General features: G+C 47.3%; 1 long non-coding RNA gene across 1 annotated transcript; it reads left to right on the forward strand.

Moving 5' to 3' along the window:
- The first annotated feature begins 337 nt into the window (after positions 1-337).
- Positions 338-13,681, forward strand: LOC144161884 (uncharacterized). The gene is made up of 3 exons (XR_013320516.1): positions 338-461; positions 855-1,002; positions 13,524-13,681. It is a non-coding gene; the product is annotated as an uncharacterized LOC144161884 (long non-coding RNA).
- The last annotated feature ends 8,820 nt before the right edge of the window (positions 13,682-22,501 follow it).

The following is a 22,501-nucleotide window of genomic DNA, read 5'->3' on the forward strand; positions in this document are numbered from 1 at the left end:
TGCTGCTGCTGTTCCAGGGCGCATCCGACTAAAACCTGACCACAACCGCCGCCAAATCGGCCTCAAAGCACCCAACTATGCTGGCAACGCTGTCTTTTTGGCCTCAAAATCTCTCCAACTTTGGTGTGAAAAATCGAGGGGCTTTGGCCATGCTGACAACGCTGACGACGTTGTTTTGTGCATTTCTTGTTTCTTGTTCGTCTGTCCGTGCTTTTGCGGCACCGTTTCAACAGAACCGGACGGCTTGTACGCTGTTGTGGTTTGAAATGGCAGCTGTTATTCCAGCTGACATTCCTAGGGTGCTACCGAGCCTCACGTCAGTCTGCGCCTCGTGGAGCTTTTTTTTCCTCCATGCTGCGCCTCAACTTCAAACATTCAGCTTCGACGACACAAAGGCGGAGACTTAGCGAGCTCGATTTTGTGGCCGTCTACGTCGGTGGTAGCGACAAGCTCGTCAGGAGGTAAGTGTTTAGTCATCTGATATTGCGCTTTTTATACCCCGAAGAAAACACACAAGGTGTTGCTGGCTTAAGGGCTCGTGGTAGAAGTGTAGGCTCATTTTAAAGTGGGTAAGCTACGTGCCATATTTCTTGCGAACGCGCACCCGCAAGCATATCGTCGTGATTTTTTTTTTCTTACGGGCTCATATGCGTAACTGAGCTCGAATCTGCTAGCTATGGTGTCACTATGCTTACTACTGGTGACAGTTATTACACCGAGGTGAACGTTCACAGCCTCAGTAAGCAGAACAGGGGTTCTGGGTTGCATGCACAAATGCAAAGCGGGCACAGTTTCGGAGGTATTTATTTCGGTATCTTATGTCATCGAAACGTCGCTCACTGCTTCCATTACAGGGGCTGGTCGAAAATTTCCACTACAGCCGGTGCACGTGTACGAGTGGCCGACGGGTGACCTGCGCTGTTTCTAAAGAGAGACAGACCTACCTCTAGAGACTGCTTGTCGATGCCTTGGGCTAAGGGCGTCACTGTTCTCGTTGCGGGTGTAAGTATTTCGCAAAATCTGCGCTTCGCAGTCTGTCTTTCGTAGGGACAGTGCAGTGAAAGTATATTCCTGCTGAGAAGCTGGATTATATAAGCGTGCGTGCGTGTGTGTGTGTGTGTGTGTGTGTGTAAAAATACAATTTGCACCTGTCACCACAATTTCTGTTGTAATTTTTTTAGGAAACATAATTGAGAATTCCTAGCGCTCGCATGCAGGAGTTAGAAGATGGAATGGATTCCACAGGATACATACCGCGACTTATTCTGTTCAGGGGAAAGTGAAATGGAGACACTCGATGCTAACAATGAACAAATACTGCGTACCATGTGGTGCACCCACCTAATGCACTCACATTTGGTGCCCAAACATTGGTGTTGAGTGCATTCAAAGCTGCTGTTTCTTTTTTTTTTATCGCTAAGACTGCACTACAGAGATTGCTGTACATGGTCGTTTTAGAAGTCAGTTATTTATTGCAATTTACTAATGAAATTGCGTTTCGGCAAAAATTTCCTCAAGCAATGCAAGTGGGGTTTTAAGATTAAAGGAGCCTCAGGTAATCGAAGAATAGGTAGCCATCGCTACTTTTTTGCTGACACGGGGCACTCCTTGACCGGCCCCACATCGCCAGACGAGAATTTTTCTCACATTGCTCATGCCGTAGTCATCATCCTGAGTCTATTTGTGTACACTCCAGAACAGAGGCCTGTCTGCTCCATTTCCGATTTCTCCTATCCTGCTTTATCCAAATCCATCTGTTGCCCATAGGTTTTCCTCTCACACTCATCCACCGAGTGTTCCGTTTTATTCAGGCCTCGCATTCCTTGATTGCAACCTTATAGGTGTGTGCAAGTTTTTATGTAACAAAAGGTGCTTTTAAACGAGTAGTGATGCCAAATTCCTTGATGAAAAATTAATCATAATGTTTGACTTCGATCTCTACGTACAGTGCTCAGCAATTGAAACGCGATACTCTGAGCTCGTGGCTGCCGGTGCTTGTTGCGCCACAGGTGAGCGCTTGTGAAAGCGAGCTGATGCATTGTGGTATACGATGAGGGTGAGAGCGTTCGTGACGCATGCTTAGTGCATCCGGGAGACAGCCCTTCAGTGTGTGGTTCTTGGCGGCGCCATAGGGGTGCTACATGCCATGGCTTCAAAACGCTGTGCCTGCGTGCTGCGCCACGCCGTGCGAAGCTGGGCGAGCGGGCACCGCGCGCATTATGAAGAATTTGAATGCACATTTATCGCGATGTGTTATCGTAGCCCGGCGCAGCACGCAGCCGCAGCGTTTTGAAGCCATGGCATGTAGCACCCCTATGGCGCCGTCAAGAACCACGCACTGAAGGGCTGTCTCCCAGATGCACTAAGCATGCGTCACAAATGCTCTCACCCTCACCGTATACCACAATGCGTCAGCTCGCTTTCACAAGCGCTCACCTGTAACGCAACAAGGAACGGCAGCCACGCGCTCCGAGTATCGCGTTTCAATCTCCGAGCGCTGTACACGGTCACTGGCCAATTTTTTTGGAATGTCCAATAATTCGAAAGCATCAGTGGCACTGCCATCTATCTGGCTGTGCCAGTGTATAACGACGTCTGAAATTTCATACGGTGAAGTTATTCGCCATCTGATTTTTCTGTCTTCTTGTTTGCCGCGACGAGAGGTCCAAAATGGCCGTAATCGCAGCAGCCCCCAATTCTGTTCTCTTTATCCCACAGCCTTTAACTGCAATTTTCACGTTCCCTTCCTTCACATGAAGCATTACAAGTTTCTCCGTTGTGGGTTACTACCAGTGAGATTGCGTTATCCGCGCACATTTGTTTTTCAATTGCTTTCACATTCTCTTTTTTTTATGCTAAGTAACTTCAAATTAACCAATATATTGGTTGCAGCCAACTCTTGCAGCCAACAGTGGCTGCAAGAGTTCCACTTTTGTGCAAGGCTTTTGTGGTACGCTTTCTTGCATGGCTTTGGTGTCGTGCTAAAAAACCTACCCCAAAGAACAAGCCATGCAGTGAGGCTTGTAAGTTTGCATGTTGTGCGGCAGAGCCAACTTTTATTTCTGTATTAATAAGCTTAAAATCAGACCTTGAAGTGAACCAGAGAACAGTAGGCCATTTGCCCTTAGGAGCGCATGGAAAAACAAGTAACGAAGCAGTGCACAGAGGAATGGCCTGAGCGGCATTTCCAGTTCGAGAAGCTCAGAGTAAAATATGTTTTGAGAGGAGGCTGAGAGCAATGGATCGACGTAGGTGGACAGCTAAGGTTTTCAGGTACATATACATAAAAAGCGTGGACACGCAGTGGTTAAGGAGGACTAGATGAAATGCAGAAACAACAGTGGAGAAGCTAAGACAGCCAAAGCAACCAAAAGGAGGCAAGGCAGATAGAAATGAATAAATGGAGAGAAGAAATGGAAGCTAAAACGTCGTTAGAAATGTACAGGGCTGAGAAATTGGACAATAGAAAAGAAAATTTCCATGATAATTCTAAGGGAAGCATTTTGCTTCTCGAGGCTAGGACAGATTGCTTGTGAACTAAGAGCTTTGTGGGAAAGTATACACAAAGTGATGGGGTATGCGCGGTCTGCGGAAAAGAAGCAAACTATGCGGCACATAGTGTTTGAATGCGAGGGTATCCATCCAAACCTAGAGGGAAATCTTTGGCTTCCAGAAGCCGCAGGGTTTCAGGGTAGCACAGAGGAAGTCAACTTCAGGGCTGTCGAGGCGACAAAGAGAAGATATTCTAATAGAATGCTGGTGGATGAAAAGCAGACGGGAATATTGCCTAGGACAGCTACCACGTGTAACACAAAGAATAAGTATTCTGTGCCTAATAAGTTTTTTTTTGTGCCTGCCCTAAGAGCAGAGCTAGTATTAAATGCGTGTAAAACACAGGTATATTAGTTGTTTTTTTTTGGTAAGATGACATGTCATCACCCCGCTACGAAAGGGATACCACTATCAGTTATCATCATCATTATTAATGAGGTGCAAGCCTTATCTGCTCCATGAGGCGAAATATTTAGTGTTATAAGCAGTGAATGGCCCTGATATTTATCAGGTACGCGTGGAGCATGGCTTATGAACAAAAGTGCGCTAAAAGGAGAAATAACATAAAAAACGAAAGCAAGTCCTTGGTGGCTCTTACAAGACTGCGTGGCTCAATAACCTCCCATCTGGAGCCATCAGATTGCCTGGTATTTGTCGGAGCTGTTGGGGGACTACATGCTTGTGCCTCAATAGCACGCCAGGCGAACCTATCAGTTTACATGATGTTTCTCAAAGGTATTGGAGTTACTAGCACCGCGTCTTGGTATGGAATGTGCTTGACGTCGGGTGTACTGCTAGATTCTGCACCAGCTAACTTTGGTTGACCAGGCAAGTACAATGACAAGACCAAAGTGCAGGAAGCATATAATGCCAGCTGAAGCCACAATGCTTGTTATTTCAAAACCACATAAGCAGACTAAGTGCCCCAAGGAATTTTTGTAAATTATAAATGCTTCAAACAGTAAACAATGTTGCAAATTGAATTAATAGCAAACACTAATCATGAAGAATTTTAATTTTCCCAACTTTAACATAACATATAAATAGACATTTCATTTTGTCTTTGAAATATTTATTGCCTTGGTGGACTTGCTTATTTTACCCATTTTTAAAATGTAAAACTGATGCTTCACTTAATTATTCAATTGCTTCGGTTAAAGTGAAGCAGGAAATTTGTAATGCAAGTTAAAGGTGTCATGGCCATACAACTTTTCATGTGAAACACATATAAACATTTTTTCTTGCATGCTCATGCTCCCAGCGCTGCTGGAGCAGCAAAAAAAGTAAGGAAAGAACGGAAAAAACACTTTTCAAAAATGAACAAGGGCTGGAGTTAAACAGCTGTATATCATGCTTTTGCTGACTGGGGTAAATTGAACAATGCCAACTGTTCAGCTACAAGGTTAGGATAGGTTAGGTATAAAAGAAATTTCATTGAAACACATCTTTCTAAGGTAATCTGCTTGCCATTTCTTATTTAGAGGGCACCCCTTAAGTGCCCACTTCGCTTCTGTGTCGGGGGGTGGTGTGATCGTCAGCAGAAGCTTAGAGCCCTTGTCCGCCATCCCACACGCTGCTGCACCCGCATGAGTCGATCTCAGCCACTTAGAGCGCCTCATACGCGGCATTGGCGAACGCCTCGACGAACGCCTTAATAACCTGGATCACAGGCTACACTTGCTGGAGGAAACTAAGAAGGCCAAAAAAGCACGCAAGAAGCCCATGAGGCGGCATTTACCCCCCGAACTGGGCGACACATCATCGACCCTCCAATCCGACCATGATATGTAACAGAAAAAGCAACCCCCCATCCACGCTCACCCTGTGGCAATGGAACTGTCAGTCCTACCGCAACAAGCAGTCTACACTTACCCACTACACGCAACAGCACAAACCCGACGTCATCGCACTGCAAGAAACAGATTCTGACACTGTTACTCTGCGCGGCTACAACACACATGTCACCGGCTTTGGCTCACGCACCGCTATCCTGGTACAGTCAACCCAAACGGCCCAATCTCACACTTTGCCAACTGAGATCGACTATGCATTTGTAGAAATTATTCCACGCAAGAAAAGTCAAGCCAGTCTATTTGTACTTAACGTATACAGCCCCCCAAACAAACCCCTCACCGGCATCGACAAACTCCTTAAAACCGTCCGGCAGCGCACGCGCGGACAAAAATTAATCGTCCTTGGCGACTTCAATGCCCAACATACGGCGTGGGGATACCTAAAAGATACCAAGAAAGGCAAAACACTATATGATGCAACACTTCAGAACCTTCTGCATTTGTGCAACACTCCAGATCTCCCGACAAGAATTGGCAACAGCATCTCCCGAGACACCACCCCTGACCTCACCTTCACATATAATATCAAGAGCGCCACGTGGACGCGACTTGAAGAAACACTCGGCAGCGATCACCATATTATAAAACTGGAAATTGCGCACGCAAGACCCGCTAATCAACGCATCGGCACCGCCAGACTCACTAATTGGAAAGACTTTCGAGGCGACACCCCTGCGGACTCCATCACTAATCTAGATGACTGGGTCCAACGGTTACTTGACACGGCCAAGAAGCACACAAAAGAAATTGCCCTAACCCAAGAAACCCCAGCCACTGACGCACACCTGCTCCATCTTTGGGATGCCCGACAAGGCCTGCTTCGAAGGTGGAAAAGGAACAGAACAAATAAGAAACTTCGCATCCGCATCGCTCAAATCACAGCAGAGGCAGATGCGTACGCTAAACAACTTAGCCAACAAAACTGGGCTGAGTTCTGCAACCAACTTCAAGGCACGCTCGGCACCCGCCGCACCTGGCACTTACTCCGATCTTTATTAGGCAGCAAGGAATCCAAATCCACCACCCAACACCATCTGAAGCGCCTGATACATAATTACCAGGGTACAGAATCCGATTTATTGCGAGAGCTTCAGCAACCGCTTCAAGCACCCATTTCCGCTACTACTCCGACACTTCCGTCATACACGGGAAAACCCAATCCAGACATGGACACACCTTTTACTATGGCGGAAATCGAAGCAGCCGTTCACCATCTAACCCGCAACACAGCCCCAGGAAAAGACCGGATTCCTAACAAGCTCCTCCGCAACCTTGATTACGTTGGCCTTGAAAAGCTTTTGGACTTTATTAACTCCCATTGGCAGGCTGGAACCCTCCCCCCCACAGTGGAAGCACGCCGAAATCACCCTCATACCCAAGCCCAACAAACCACTCATTACAAAGAACCTCCGCCCCATCTCTCTCACTTCATGTGTCGGAAAACTGTTTGAGCACATGGTGCACAACAGACTATCACCCCACATCGAAGAGAACGGGTACATCCCACATACAATGTACGGCTTCCGCCCCCACTTATCGGCCCAGGACATCCTACTTCAAATTAAAGACGACGTTCTAGACACCCTGAACAATCAGAGCAAAAAATCGATCCTAGCCCTAGATATCAAAGGGGCATTTGATAACGTAACGCATCATGCTATCTTGCAAGGTCTTGCCTCTACCAACTGCGGCGAACGTACATTTTCCTACATCGCTTGCTTTCTGACCAACCGCACGGCAACGATAGGCATTGGGCATCTCCGTTCCGACCCATTTGCAATGGCGCCCAAGGGAACCCCACAAGGATCCGTCGTTTCACCATTGCTATTCAACTTAGCCATGAAAGATTTGCCGCCGCTCCTCGCAGCAATCCCCAATTTACGCCATGCACTTTACGCTGACGACCTCACCTTGTGGGTCCCCACCGGCTGCACCGGCGTCCAACAAGACGCACTTCAGGAAGCAATACACGTCACTCAAACATACCTCCAAGCTCGTGGACTGGAATGCGCCCCAGAGAAGTCCGCCCTCCTCACGCTCTGTGCCCGCACTTACAAAAAACGAACGGACCCAATCCCCGACCCGGAATTGACGATCAACAACCTCGCAGTACCCACAGTCCCCCACCTTCGCATACTCGGTCTCAACATACCCAAAAATGGAAGCGGCTCTCAAACCTTACCTGCATTAAAACGAACCCTCACACAACTAACGCACCTCGTACGACGCATCGCCCACCGCCGCTACGGCCTTCAGGAAAAGGACACTCTGAGAATAACTCAAGCAATACTGATGAGTCGTCTGAATTACGGCACACCACACCTGGCTCTCAAATCCGCCGAAAAAGAAAAACTCAATACTTTTATCCGCCAAGCCTACAAACTCACCCTTGGCCTACCCCCCTCAACATCCATTCGCAAGTTGCTCCAACTAGGGGTACACAACACTTTGGAAGAATTGCACGAGGCTCATCGCTGTTCCCAAATCCCCCGTCTCAAGCTGACACCTACCGGAAGAGACACCCTTACACGCCTTGGATACCCGGTACCGCCCAAAGAAGACCAGCCCAAACGTGTCCCCCTCCACATCCGTCAACACATTCGTGTAGCTCCCGTGCCGCGGAATATGCACCCCCTTTACAACAAAGCACGCCGCAAAGCACGGGTCGATGCAGTTACGAAGAAGCACGCCGGGAACCCTACGACACGCTACACGGACGCTGCATGCTACACCCGCAAACCCGCTTACGCAGTCACGGTTATAGACCACCAGGGAACCGAGGTCACAGCCGCCACAATATCCACCACATCTACAAACGCCGCTGAGGAAATCGCTATCGCCCTAGCAGCCACAACACATAGCGAATACGTTACAGTCATTACGGACTCGCAAGTAGCATGCCGCAACTACCAGCTCGGCCGCATATCACCCTTCGCCCTCAAGATCCTGAATGCCATCCCGCAGCTTCCCGACATTCATATCGTTTGGGCCCCTGGACACGAGTCTCTCAACGGAAATGAGGTGGCACACGCCGCTGCCCGCGTACACACCCTCCGGGCCATTTCCGAAGAGAGCCAAGACACGAAGAAGGCCCCCCACACACTGAATGGCTACGCGGACATTCTCGCTCACTTCAGACACGAGCGCCAGCAGTTCCCTCCACCCAACTCCCACCTTTCCAGAGCCGAAGCGACCACACTCCGCCGGCTACAGACCAACTCCTACCCGCACTGTACCCTCCTCCACCATATCTACCCCACCCAGTATTATAGTACCTGCAACTTTTGCCCCCAACCAGGCACCCTGTACCATCTGGTCTGGGAGTGCCAACAATCCCCATCCCTCACACCCAATCCCCGTCCCACGTACGAGCAGTGGGTGGACCGGCTGTCCAGCTCGGACCTCTCGACCCAGCGCATGCTGATAGAGAGGGCACGAGCAGCCAGCAAGGACCAGGGCATCCCGGACTAGCGGACGCCCCCCACCGGTGGTGCTCTCACCATCCTGCACCATTAAGCTCCAAATTAAAGATGTTTATCCTCTCTCTCTCGCTTCTGTGGTTTCACGTCGCTGTTGGCTTCGGTGTAACCGAATAAAGAGGGCACCAGAGATAAATGAGATAGAGCAAACAGGAAGGTGGAGGTTCACATCACTGTCGGCTTCGGTGTAACCGAATGAAGAAGAGGGCACCAGAGATAAATGAGATAGAGCAAACAGGAAGGTGGAGGAGGAAAGTATGGTGAAAGTGTGAGGGGGAGGGCAGTAAGCAGAGGCCGCGCGAGACATGCTCGGCGGCAGTGATGCACTGTGATAAAACACCAGAGTTGCGCCCGCTGTCGTGTGTTCACTGATGACGCGGTCACTTCTGAGACACAGCAGCTACGCGCCGTCACCGAGAAGACTGCAGTTTGCACTGCGCTCCGATTTTGCATTGGGGGTATCGTAATCTTGAGCAACCTTTTTTTTCCCTTTCTTTCTTTACTCTTTTTTTTTCCTTTTGAGAATTATTTCTAGCTCAGTGTTCAGAGAGATTCACAGTATACTAGTTACGTATTATCATGTTTGCGATTTCTTCTTGTGCAGCCAGTGGTGAGCAAATTCAGTGTCAGATATTCTGCTACCAATCATATCAAAATCACTCTGTACAAACTGCAATGGAGGACAAAACACACATGGACTGCCAACATAGCTCAGAACATTTATTTTGCATTCCAACTTTTTAAATGCTCCTTTATCTTTATACGCACAGTGGGCAATGGTATCATGCTGGACTCCAATGGGCCAGTGTATTTGTCCAACAATGCTCAAACCATAGAAGAAATCATTGTTTCTGAAATAAACCAAACAGAACAAGCTATTCTTAGCTGAGCGCCAGTTTTCTTGTGTGAGCCATGAGTCTGGCGGAAAAGCCAGCTTGTTCTATTTCACACATCTGGAGAATGTAGAAATGTGTGGAAGCTTACCTCAGGTGCCACACACACCTGATTGAACATAGCTTGCAGCATATGGAAAAAACAGTGAAAACATGTCTGTTACTGGTGGCTGGTCACAGAAAAGAACGAATAAATGCCGGACTTTTTTGAAAGACAACTCTAGCAGCAAGCCACACGGTCCACAGAAGCAGCGCGACACAGGACAGTGAGCGTGCTCACCCACTGAAAGACAGCATAACTAAATAAAAATACCTTGTATGCATTAAAATTTTCTGCCAATCCATTATGGTGACACAATTGCTACAAGCGCATTCTCATTGCACCATAATTTGCAACAGCGAATTTTGTATTTTGTGGATGAATACCATGCTACTTTGGCTTTGTTTTTAAGCTTAATGAGTACCCACAATCGCAGTAATTGTAAATTTAGCTAAATGTCGATGCTCGTCTGGTAACATTGATGTAAACAAACTTCCAAGATGGCGGCGCCCATGTCTGTTTACGGCAAGTGAGTTATCGAACTCAAATTCCGCTTAATAATTATTTACGGTCTATATTACGAGGTTTTCGAGCTTAAGTGACGCACCCGAAGCCCAAATAGCTTCGAATCCTAGCGATTCTCTACTGTTAAGCTCTGTATAGTACAAATACCAGTGGAATCGGACGACCTGCTTACCGGCGTTGTTGCACGTCCCGTGGCTGTAACTTGGTTGCTTCATTGCTTGCGGCTGTGCCGTTGTTTTTATAGTACTCCTTTGATGTTCAGGCATGATTTGCCGTGAATGAAACCTGCCTGGTTGCATCGATATCGTTGAAAACCGCGAAGAATGACCGTTACGATTTGCCGATCTTCGCTTCGAGAACTTGTGACGATGCGATGACGATTGGATGTCTTGTGAGTGAGAGAGTACGAATCAGTCAGTGATCGAACATTCTTTTGAAAAAATTTAAATGTGATGAAATCTGATTTTTATGAGGTTGAAATTTACGGGTAAATGTGTCCGCGGTAAGGCGAGGGCGACGCTCACAAATGTTGCACACATCGGTGGCGCAGCTGCGGGTATTGCGGACGTTCAATGGGAATGCGTAGCGAAAATTAGAAGTTGATTAAACACTGAAAGCGTGCATAATAACCGAACATAATAGACAGGACGAGATTGCAATAGACGTTTGCATGTTTTGGAACATGCAGTGAGCACCTTGCTTACACGTTGGTTGACTTCGATGGCCAAACAATTATGGTGGTTTTTGCTTCAGCTGTCAAATATTACCCCACAATGGAGTAAGCTGGAATGCTATCCCCATACACTGCAGGGTGTCGTTACGTTCTAAATGTCCATGCAATGCATCCAGTACTGTGGGCCCACTGTCGCTCAGCTGAATGCTGGGGAGTGCCACATTTTATCAGAAATGTGATGTGTGCCTGACTGTATCAAAATTTGCCCGGATCCACAGTACAAACGTCAGGAGTTCCTCCACCACAATTTAATCTGGCTGGTGTTGTAGTGGCCAAGGCCAAAAGGCGTTGGCTTAGAAGCTACACAGAAGTTTATGCATCTTGCCTATGCCACTAGTGCGTATGTATGCAAAATATGCGGGCACGCATATATGCATACACCAGCATATATGCTTACAGAATGCAATGCATGCTAGATGAAAAAAAAAATTGTTTACCTAATGTCAATTGATGTGGTAGTGCTTGAACCGACACTAATCACTGCTTACTTAGACTGTTACTTATGTTGTTCTGTGTGACTAGTACAGCCACTATTCTGGGTTCGACAGTGCATGATTACCTTGGCATTGTTTATGCTGTGAAGTTCTAAAGCGTGTGGCTAAGGCGTTGTGCTGCTGAACACGAGGTCGCGGGTTCGATTCCCAGCCACGGCGGCCGCTTTTCTAATCGAGGCGGAAAGCAAAATCGCCCGTGTGTACGAGGTTGCGGCGCACGTTACAGATCCCCAGGTGGTCAAAATTTATCCGGAGCCCTCCACTATGGTGTGCCTCATCACCTGCGTTGCGTCGGCGCATTAAACCCTACAATCAATCAATCAAGTTCTAAAAGCGTGATGATGAACACAATATCAGCTGAATTGCATGGCCTGTTTCTTTGAAACTATTGGAGGGTAGAAGAGAAAATGTTTGGGCATGTTGGTTCATACTCACACGAGAAACATAGTGCAGTAAAAACACAAGTCGAGGACGGGACAAGTGCAAAGTTTCAACAATTCTTTATTGCAGGACCAGCGCATATAAACACATCTGGCTCGTAAAAGGAGAAAAGGAAACAAAAACAAACAGCAAAAGATGGGAGACGAAAACCGCCACGTGGTTTGCAGGGCGGGAAAACAAAACGTACAAACCACATACACACATCTGGCCACTAGAGAAACGCTACTTTTTGCGCACTACTTGCCATGAATGGGGCTCCATTTTTCAAATTGATAAATACCAATTCGGTTGTGTTTTAAGAAATATTACAAAAGGCAAAAGTAGCAACTGGTCCTGATAAAAGGTCCCTCAGCTTTCTTGCAATTCTCAAACTTACTAAACTTTAAATCGGTATAAATTGGAATCAAGAAGCTCACATGCCAAATTGTTTCGGTGTCTGCGCTTGTGTCATGCAGTGGTGTAGCCCCAAGCTAGCACATCAGGATGGCTAGGTTCTGCTGTCTCACCCTTCGGAAGACGCTCCTCTCCGTTTTCTTTATGCCGACGCACGGGCAGGCTATGGCGGCAGCGTCCATCACTCTAGCCAGGCCGTGGCCGACGCTGCAGCGTTTGGGACGCCACCCCCGCGGATTTCAAGTAACGGCTGGCAGAATCTCTGGTTTCACTCGTTGTAGAGCCACGTGTGAGAAGAATTCAAGGGATATCCCATGGGAAATTGTTGTGGGTGTCGTTTAACTTTCCAACAGTTTTTTGTTTTTATGTTTTTCTCTTTTTCTCTCCTATTACAGGCCAGATGTGTGTATACATGCTGGTCCTACAGTAAAGCATTTATCGAAAGTTAGCTCTTGTCCCGTCCTCACCCCATCCTTTGCTTCTACTGTGCTGTTTTCTGTGTGGTCTAACATTGTTACACTCTTTCTTTTTTTTCTTTCTTGCACGCATATTTCGGCAGACTTCACAGGTTGACAAAATGACAGGTGCAATTCAATAAGGTAGGGCACCTAGCAAACTTATACTAAAATTTATCTGTACTACTTGCATCACTACACACTGTCACAGCCATCACCAACTCGGGGGAGGAGCCGCACCCCACTAATGAGAGGGTGGGGAATGATGAGTGGGATCACGACTGTGCTTACAAGAAGCAGATGTGGTCCTCACTAGTGTAAAAAAGTCATGGAAGCGTGATGCAGATTCTTATGTGTGACAGTTACGAACGAGTAGAATGCCGCTGTCTCCCTTCCACATCATCATTCCTTCTCTCGGTCTTGCCAACTTTGACATGATGGCCACGTCTTCCGGCAAGACGAAGAGCATAACATTGCCCCTTCCAAAGGGGAAGTGTTATGTCACCCATGCCTCATTGACATGGACCCTCCTTTAAGGAGTGCGTGTGTGTTTGCTCATGCATATATGTGAACTTTCATTGTGCCATGTAATCCTGTAAAAGGAGAAATTGATTTTTTTCTCCTTGCAATCATTTGTCTAACTGTTACTACCCATTTTTTGCCAGGACCTGTTACTCCCAGGGAGCCACAAGCCAGGACGCAACAAACTTGGTATAAACTTGGCACCACTTGTTATGTTGCTGGAGCCCAACTTCTGTTCATGGTCAGCGGAGTAGGGTGCCTCATCTGTTTGAGCTGCGAGTTAGAGCCAGGACACTTGCGGAGCAAGAAGAAAGTGATTGTTGTGGAGCGATTCGGTGATTTTGTTGCTCATGCCCTGCCAAAGTGCAAAAAAGAATAGTTTTGCAAAGAATTATTAACACTGCTAAACTTTTTTCTTTGCGTGCGACATGGCCAGCAGCGACATGGCCAAAGCATTTTTCATTTTGGTTCCTATCGCTTTGGTACGAGGGCGTGGCTCAAAAAGATATCCTGAAGATAACTACATGTACGGTTCTCATTGCCGGCCTTGGCCGGGGTCAACTGTTGTATACCCAACTTGGTCACTTGTAGGGCTGGCAAGCCACCTTGAGGAAGGTGCTACAAGAGGGGCGCAGCTTATCTGAAAGCGCCACAGCCCCTGAAGAAATTTTTGTCGAGTAGTGCTCCTGCTACTGCAAAACATTATGCTTCCGCGCAAGAATGACGGCGTTGCCACGCTTGAAATATGGCCAAGTTGGAACTGTTTTGCACACACTCAAGCGTTTCCGCATGTGCGCAGACGAGCGTCATGCCAAAAAAAAGCTTCTCCATGTAAAGACAACGTTGGTAAAGGTTCTGAACGTTTGAATGAACGAGTATGCTCAAAAATTAATAATGGTAGTCAAGCAGGCAGATATAGTACCTGTGTGGTTTAGTTGTGCACTTTGACTTCTGCATAGGTGAGAATCGGGTCCGGCTGACTGATACTGACTTGTGACTGAGTGCTGAATTCGAGGTGCTGACTGGTGATATACATACTGACTGGAACGGTCGGTACTGATTGTTACAGCCACTACATCTTGGGCCAGCAGTCACACTGTGAGAAAAGCGAAGCTGGTGAGGTTGGAGATTATTTAGCCCCTCCTGACGGGGCGTGCCGCTCCTACCCAGCAATTTTTTGGCACACTGGCCCCCATTGTCGCTGGCTGCCTCGGGTAGGTCACTATCTATGAAGCCAGTCGTGGGTTTAGCCACGGCAAAGTAAAAAAAACAGCGGAGATGGATAGATCCTGTCTTTCATCCTCTTCAGCTGACTATACACATAATCCACATGGATTGTTTATGTATTGTTGTTGAAGTGCAGTTATATCGAATTTAATTTCTCCATGTCAGAATATTTCTCCAATGCCAGAATATAATTTTCAATGGGTACGTGTGCCTTTCATGGCCATTGCTATTGTTTTTGGTGCCTACAGTTTTGTACACCTCAATGTAAGCACCCAAATGACACAAATATATTTGTTAATTGCAGTTGTACGCCTTATAGCATAAAACCTGCATTACAAGTGTATGTCGGTGTATATAGTTGTGTGGATTGTTATGAATAAAATTTATTTACTAGTGCGATTCCTTTTTTTGTGTTGCATCTTGTCATTATAGTTTGTATCTGCTTGTCCAAGTGCCAGTTCTACCCGCCGCGGTGGCTCAGTGGCTAAGGCATTGCGCTGCTGAGCACGAAGTCGCTGGTTCGGTTCCCGGCAGCGGCGGCCGCTTTTCTGATATAGGCAAAAAGCAAAAACGCCCGTGCGTACGAGATTTCGGCGCACGTTAAAGATCCCCAGGTGGTCAAAATTAATCTGGAGCCCTCCACTACGGTGCACCTCATCGCCTGCATTGCGTCGCCGTGTTAAACCCTAAAATCAATCAATCAAGTGTCAATTCTACAAGTAACCTTGACTGCCAGGTCCTGCTTAACAGATTAAAATGAAAATATGGCAACAAAGCAAGCCATAAATCCTACTTTATTTTTCACTAAGTGCAGACAATATTTTTACTGAAGAGTCGTCAGTTCGTCTGTGTACACTAGCTGGCAGGAAAGGCCTCCACGGCACTATTACAAATTTAAAAGTTCCCAGTCATAACATGAATGGGATGACAACTTGACCAAAATGTTTAGAGGTGGCACAACTTTTCACTGCGACCGATAGCATTATCTACCTGTCTGCTCTTGCCTGAAATGGCAATATCTGGTGTACACCATGGTTTGCTCACTGTTGAAAGAAATACCCTAAATCCTGAAGGGCTGCGATAAAACACCGGTCTGTCAAGGGAGCACCAAATTTCTAAGTCAGTACAAAATCTGAAAGTAAAGGTCCTCTATTAGTCTAATGTAGTTAAGTGACCTCAACAGCTGAAATACGCATCCTTTTTGCAGGAGGGGGGGAGGGGGCTTTGTTTTACGTGCCGAAGCTGCACATGCTCCTTGAAGGACACCACATTAGGAGCTATGGATCAAGTTGTACCACTTGGGGGCCTTGAAATGTGCAACGAAGTCTCTATACAGAGGTTTTCTTTTCCACCTTACCAGAAAAATGGCTGCCACAGCTGGGATTGAACCCACATCTTCGATGATGGCAGCAAAACATCCTAGTTGCTGGGCAGTTACAGTGGGTTACCGCAAGACACGCCTGCTTAGGTCGGCTTTATTGCACGACACCTAGCCATGCAAGAAAGCCTAATGCATGCAAAACCTTGCCCAAAGCCAATTTTTCACTCTGGTGTACATTAGATGAAGTGGAATGTTACCAGTACAGAGTTTATGAGCTGGGAAGAACCATCTACTCAAGAGAACGGCATGAGCAAGACATTGAGTTATTACTTGTTGGCAATGCCTGCAGTAACATCCTGGTCCTAGTAGGCATGCATAGCAAGGGCCTCTCTTGAATGACTGGAAGGACTGCATCCAGTCAAATATATACTGCTATTCACAGCATGTTGAAGAACCACATCCATGTGTGCCAAATTTTGTTCACTGCTCCGCTGTCTTTTCTTCACCTTTTTTTTGTACCATTTTCTAATCAGTGCACACACTCTCGTGTTAGGTCGTGATTGCCCAAGTTATCTTTGACCTCAGCTTTCAAAGCTGTTACACTAAACCAATGATATTCATATTCGAACACAATTTATTATATTTGCAGTTACTTTTTCTACTTGCACGTGATTTGCAGTACCGAATTTTATCATTGTACACTTCTAGAAAAAAGGAATATCGCAGGAGTAGTGCATCTAATTCCTTTGGAAGACAATGTTTTTGTTTTCGCAATCTGATGTAGCATGCACAGTCGGCGCTTCAGTTTCATTGTTTTCTGTGAACTACATATCCTCCATTATAAAGAAGAGTTTGGAAGTCATTTGACTACAGGAAGTGCAAGTAGGAGCGCTTGAGTGGAGGAAGCACAGCTTGGTCATCGTTCTGATTTGTTTTTTGTTCAGTACGACGACTGTGTGTGACACTGAGCTTCGATATCAGTTGAAATAGTTGGCCTGTCCTTCCGCCAGTGGAGCCTGTGGGGCCAATACACTGCACAAGCATGAGGCAATAAAGCCACACAGGCCAGAATCCGGATATATATATATATTGTAAGAAAACTGCGCCTCTCTCACAAAGCCATGTTGATTCCCCGAGCTGGGGCTCCCCGCTTTTTCCGCCCCTCCAAGTTGGTGGCTTCCCTCTTTGCTGTCGTAGTAAATTGACCACTGGCCATGCTCAGCTCCTTTTTCCCAAGGCTTCACACCTCTACAAGTACCAGACTCCGCTTAAGATGAACTCCATGTGCCATGATTAAGATGAACAACACTTTTGTTCACTTGTAACATCCACAACGCAATAACGTCCGCTGAAGACGAATTTCTGGTAATACAAATTTTCGCCGTCCCCTCGAGTTTGTCTTAATGTATATATATATATATATATAATGCTAACCGTCTCTCCGCACTATCATCCGCTGCGCATCCTGTGTAGCTACAGCACTCACTAAGTGGGTCCAGATGGACCCTGCTCCTAGTGCCTCCACACTATAACAGTACCCTGTCTTTGGCAATCCCTGAGAGAGGATGCGCCACTATTCAGGGCACACACAGGCTTGAATGACAGGCTTCACACAACAGCGGGCACAACACTACAAAGTGGGGAACCTAGTGCTCCCGCATAAAAATAGTGCAGGTGGAAACGTTATCTGTTGTGTATTCCTCTAAACATCGTGGCTGTGAGTCTTATAAGGCAAAAGCTGTGTCATCAACGGCTACTGCAGACCATTTTTGGAATAAAACTTTTTCCAAGATCATACCAAGGTCACACCGAAATGTGCACAACTTTAAAAAGGTCGCCTCCAGATGAAATCTTCCGACAGTGTTTTCGGTACCTTTAAAGTGTGCCATGATTTATACAACAAAAACACAAAAAAAGATGCACAAAATTTGTGGTAAGAAGCATGCTAAGCCCCTAGTTAGTTGTGCGATGAGACACCTTTGACTTGACATAAAGCTTTCATTGGCCAAATCAGCTGATATATCAGGGACCACTTGGAAATGTGCACCATCGGTAGAAAATTACACGGCCGTTTGAGTGCAACATTGTAATTGTGCACCGAAGTTGACAAAAAGAAAAATAGTGGAAGAAAGCACGGATGTAATGGCACATAATGTAACAAACGTTTCGTATCAAATGAAAGAACAATTTGTGAGTGAGCCCCCACTTTATCAATCTACTCCCAGGAATGTGCTCTTGCCAAACGCCTGTGACCTTTTTTTATGCTTCTTATACCTGATCCTGTGACCTTTTTTATGCTTCTTATACCTGATCGACATACCCTAAATAAATCGGTTGCAAGTAGCGCCCGTCCTGTCTGTTTAATGTCCTTGTGGTCTTCGCACCCAGAACTGATGCACGTACCAATGAGCTCTTGAAGAGTGGTTGGAAGGTAAAAGTGGCTATGGTGCAGCTGTTCCACTAGTAGAAACAGAAAATCCGCGGTGGTTGGGTATAAAACAGATTTTCACCCAAAGGCCAAATTGGGCATCAAACAGCACACCATCCTATCCTAACGCCGAATGCAAACACAAAACAGTGCGGCACTTTTCTGCTGTATATGTGGCAATTATTTGGAAGCAGTCTGTACCTGCCTTGCTGACATAAATATAAGCGAAGCAGGCATCATAAGTGGGTAGCACAGGTCACAGCTGTAACTAGAGTACAGTTACAGTGATGTACAGTTAAAAAGCATTGTGCGTTTCGTTGTTCGCCCTTCGCACAAACTTAAGACTACATGCTCAATAAATTCTTCTGAACGGAACATACATATACCGACACACGTCAAAATATGCGACTACAGATCCCACAGGCTAGAATGCATTACTAACATACTGAAGCTGAGCTTGCACGCTCTAGTAGAATGTAAAACCATGTTGAAGCACACTAGGTTATCTAGAAGTTCTGAGTTATTAGTCACTACTGCTAGGCATATTCCATCACAACTATGAGATAAAAGTGACGGCCGAAAGCACGCCGGGCAATACACGAAGCAGCACAGGCACCAATGTCGAAAGCTTGCAGGAAGCTTAACGCTCGCCTTCCACTCTCAGATTACTTGGCACAAACGGGTGGTGGTGCTGCACCAAATGCACCACGGTGAGCCAACTTCACACAAGGATCGCACGGAAAACACTCAACAGCAGTTTGAAGAAAGCAACCAGCAAGAAGGCACATTGCAAGAGCTTCCAAATAAAGCTGGGCTACTGATTCACTGTAGCTCGGCAGACGCGTCCTGTTGGGGATGGGACGTTGTTCAGTGCGTGTTGCAAGTGTTGCAACACGCACTGCTGGGCAGTTACAGTTGCAAGTGTTGCAACATCCTAGTTGCTGGGCAGTTACAGTGGGTTACCGCAAGACACGCGTCCCGTTGGGGATGGGACGTTGTTCAGTGCGCGTTGCAAGCACAGTTGCAAGTGTTGCCAGCGTAGCCGTGAGGGGCAGCGTTCAGCGTCGTTTGCGGTCAGGACGAAGCAGTGTTGCCAGCACGCGTTTGTACAGTATGCTGGCAACAACATCCGTGTTCCAGTCAGGTTTTAGTCGCTTCGTTCCAGGGCGGGGCGCGGTGCCGCCTGCGTCGGCGGCTGCGGTGCAGCCGTAGTGGGGGCTTCTCTCCGAGGCATGGATAACCGGAGTGACGTCACCACGGCGGCGCGTGGAAAAGGGTCGCGCAACTCTTAGCTCCCAGCGGGAGCTATATAGAGGAACTCTAACCCCTACAGGCAGCGCTCGAGGCGTATACAGGCGGTGTTGGACCATCAAATGTGCACTTGTTTACGGCTTAAACGGCTTGCACGGAGTGTGCACGGCGGGCGCTTATCAGAAATCGTGCTGTGCCACGAGAGCATTTGAACATTGGCCAATGCGTTTTAGACGTTGAAGTTGTGTCATTTGTCATCAACTGTGTTTTCGCGGTGTATGAAGAAGGCTCCCGTGAGTAAATATTGTCTTCGACTCTCCTATCCGCTCGTACAACAGTGAACTCCAGTTCGGACCGAACACTCCCTCGACTGGGCACCATTGAATGACGGTGGCCTCGGGCCTTCATTTTTTATTTGTGCTTAGTTCTTGTCGCTGCTAGCGGGCATCAAATGACGAATTCATGGCTACGACGCTACGCCCACGCCATGGGTGGGTGTGGCTTCGGTTGTTACGCCACGCCCACGAATGGGCTGGGTGTGTTTGACTGACATTAGAACGCGGAGGAAACTCGGGCATGGTTTTGCACGGCCGAGTTGAACTGGGGACGCTCGGGGTGGCCGCTGCTGCGGCGTGGTTTATTTTTATGGTGCCCGTAGCAGGCATATTTCCAACACCGACGGGTTTTTTAAACAAAGGAAGAATTTAGAGCTCGTTTTAGCTCTCGAAAACTGCCCTGCATTGGTTGTGCAGTGGTCTGGCGAGAGACCCCCGTTTGCGACGACTTGGAGGCGGCTTTCGCTCCATGACCGTCGAGGAGCAAGTGTAGTGTGCGCTGCAGATTTACGCGACGGGCAGCTTCTACAGAAGCATTGGTGGCGACCGCACCATCGACCGCCACCAGTCGACGGTCAGCCGGTGTGCGCGCAATACGATCAGTGGAGACGTGTTTTCAAGACCTCACCTTTTTTTTAGGTGATTTGGCGGACATGGCTTTCGCAGGTTCCTACCGCGCGTCTATCCGTCTGCATCCGGAGCGTGTTCTTCAGTTATAGTCTGCTCGAAAGACATTTTCGAGCGAAGCGCTGCATGATTGTGCACTTTGTTTATCATCAAAGCGACAGACAGACTCTCTCGAGAGGTGGCAAGACAGTTTCGAACGTAGCGATGCGTGACTTTGCGTTTTGTTTACCATCAGCGCGGCAGACACATTCTCTCGAGAGGTTGCGTGATGCGCGTTTGTTGTAAAAGGTTACAGGCAGGACAGCGTATACGTATTACATCTACCGTCAAGGAGACAGCCGACGCACCGATAGCCGGTTGAGGTGGTTTATTCGCAGGGGTGAAGCCGATAGGAACGCAGGTACGAGAGTTGAAATACCCCAGCTCGTTTCTCGCCCATGCACCTTATGGGGTTCATCTTCTTCCCCTGAGACGTCCTTGGTGCATATCCTCGCGCCTGAATAGGACATAATCCTACCTTCCTCTTCCACATGGTTTGTGCTGGTACGGCGCATGCCCCGAAAGCTTGATGGCCCGTTGAATCTGTTCATTATCCTCCCTACAATACAATCAACGGCAAGTGCCTGTTGTCAACGGCGATCTCTACCACGCCCCCTCGAAGGAAACAAGGTCCTTGTTTCCATCGAGAAGCCGTGTGTTTACCCATTTCAACGGGTTTTTTTTTCGTGTCACCCCGTATGGCAGGTAGCAGAGCATGAAAGCGAGTAAAGGGAAGAGCTAAGAAATAAAGTAACCGCGTGACGCCAGAGGAAGGGTAAGCGTGAGTGCGGATTGCGCGAAAGAAGAGGGGCTTGAGGGAATTGAACTCAATGCAAAAAAACGAGTGTGGAGAGTTTCTTCAAACAAAGCGGTGAAGAGAAAAATAAAATGATGCAAACAAATCTGAACAGTTGTTATCCTTGTTATTTATTCCTTCGTAACACATGGCCACTTGGGGGATTGGCGCGCAATTGCGAGCTTCGAGGAAATAACGTGCCCGGTTCACAAAATTCATAACACTGTGAATTGAAAATGTAGAATCGCGCGTGCAGAGTGAAGCCTGAACGTGCTACTCGAGTAAGACAGGAGCAAACCACCCTTAAAGAACCACGATACTAGGCAGGCTGTGGCGTGTTCGAGTCTGCTTGCCATTGCTGTGGCGCGCTTCTATCACCCGCTTTCTTTTCTGCCAGTCGGCCATAGTCACGTGATTGCACTGCCTGCGACCGACGGCAGAAACTTCTTAGGACCACAAATTTCAAACAAAACGCTCATATGAACACCTGCAATAAAAAATTTCCCCGCATTTCCCCGAGGGGAAGAATGTGAAAGTGCCAATGCATGAGTTGAATTTGCGTGGTTCGGTAATGTTCGCGAAAGAGAGATCACACACACACACACACAACTACAAAGAAAGAAAGATGCATTTATTCACAGACACCTATTTGTGTTGTCGTTGTACTTGATTGCTAGAGCGGATCTCAGCTTTGAAATTTCGTGTCAGTAAGCGGGTGCATTAGCCCTTCTCACTCCCGATTCCTGGCCAATCCCCCACGTGGGTATGTGCCATGCACAGACACCTATTTGTGTTGTCGTTGTACTTGATTGCTAGAGCGGATCTCAGCTTTGAAATTTCGTGTCAGTACTCCTTTAAGCGGGTGCATTACCCCTTCTCACGCCCGATTCCTGGCCAATCCCCCACGTGGGTATGTGCCATGTCAGCGGCCAGGCAGCGCGCGCCCATCTCCCCCCGTTGCCAAGGAAGACGAGGAGCGCGCGCACCCGCAGCTGTTGCTATGTGGACGGACGGCGGTCACCGGAATTCAGGGTCGCTTATAAAGTGCATTCGCACTTAAAAATATAATGAACTTTGTAGTGAAATATACATTAATA

This window comes from Haemaphysalis longicornis, unplaced genomic scaffold, assembly GCF_048455015.1.
Source record: "Haemaphysalis longicornis isolate Haplotype H1 unplaced genomic scaffold, Haemaphysalis longicornis Haplotype H1 scaffold_12, whole genome shotgun sequence".
Classification (NCBI taxonomy): Eukaryota; Metazoa; Arthropoda; class Arachnida; order Ixodida; family Ixodidae; genus Haemaphysalis; species Haemaphysalis longicornis.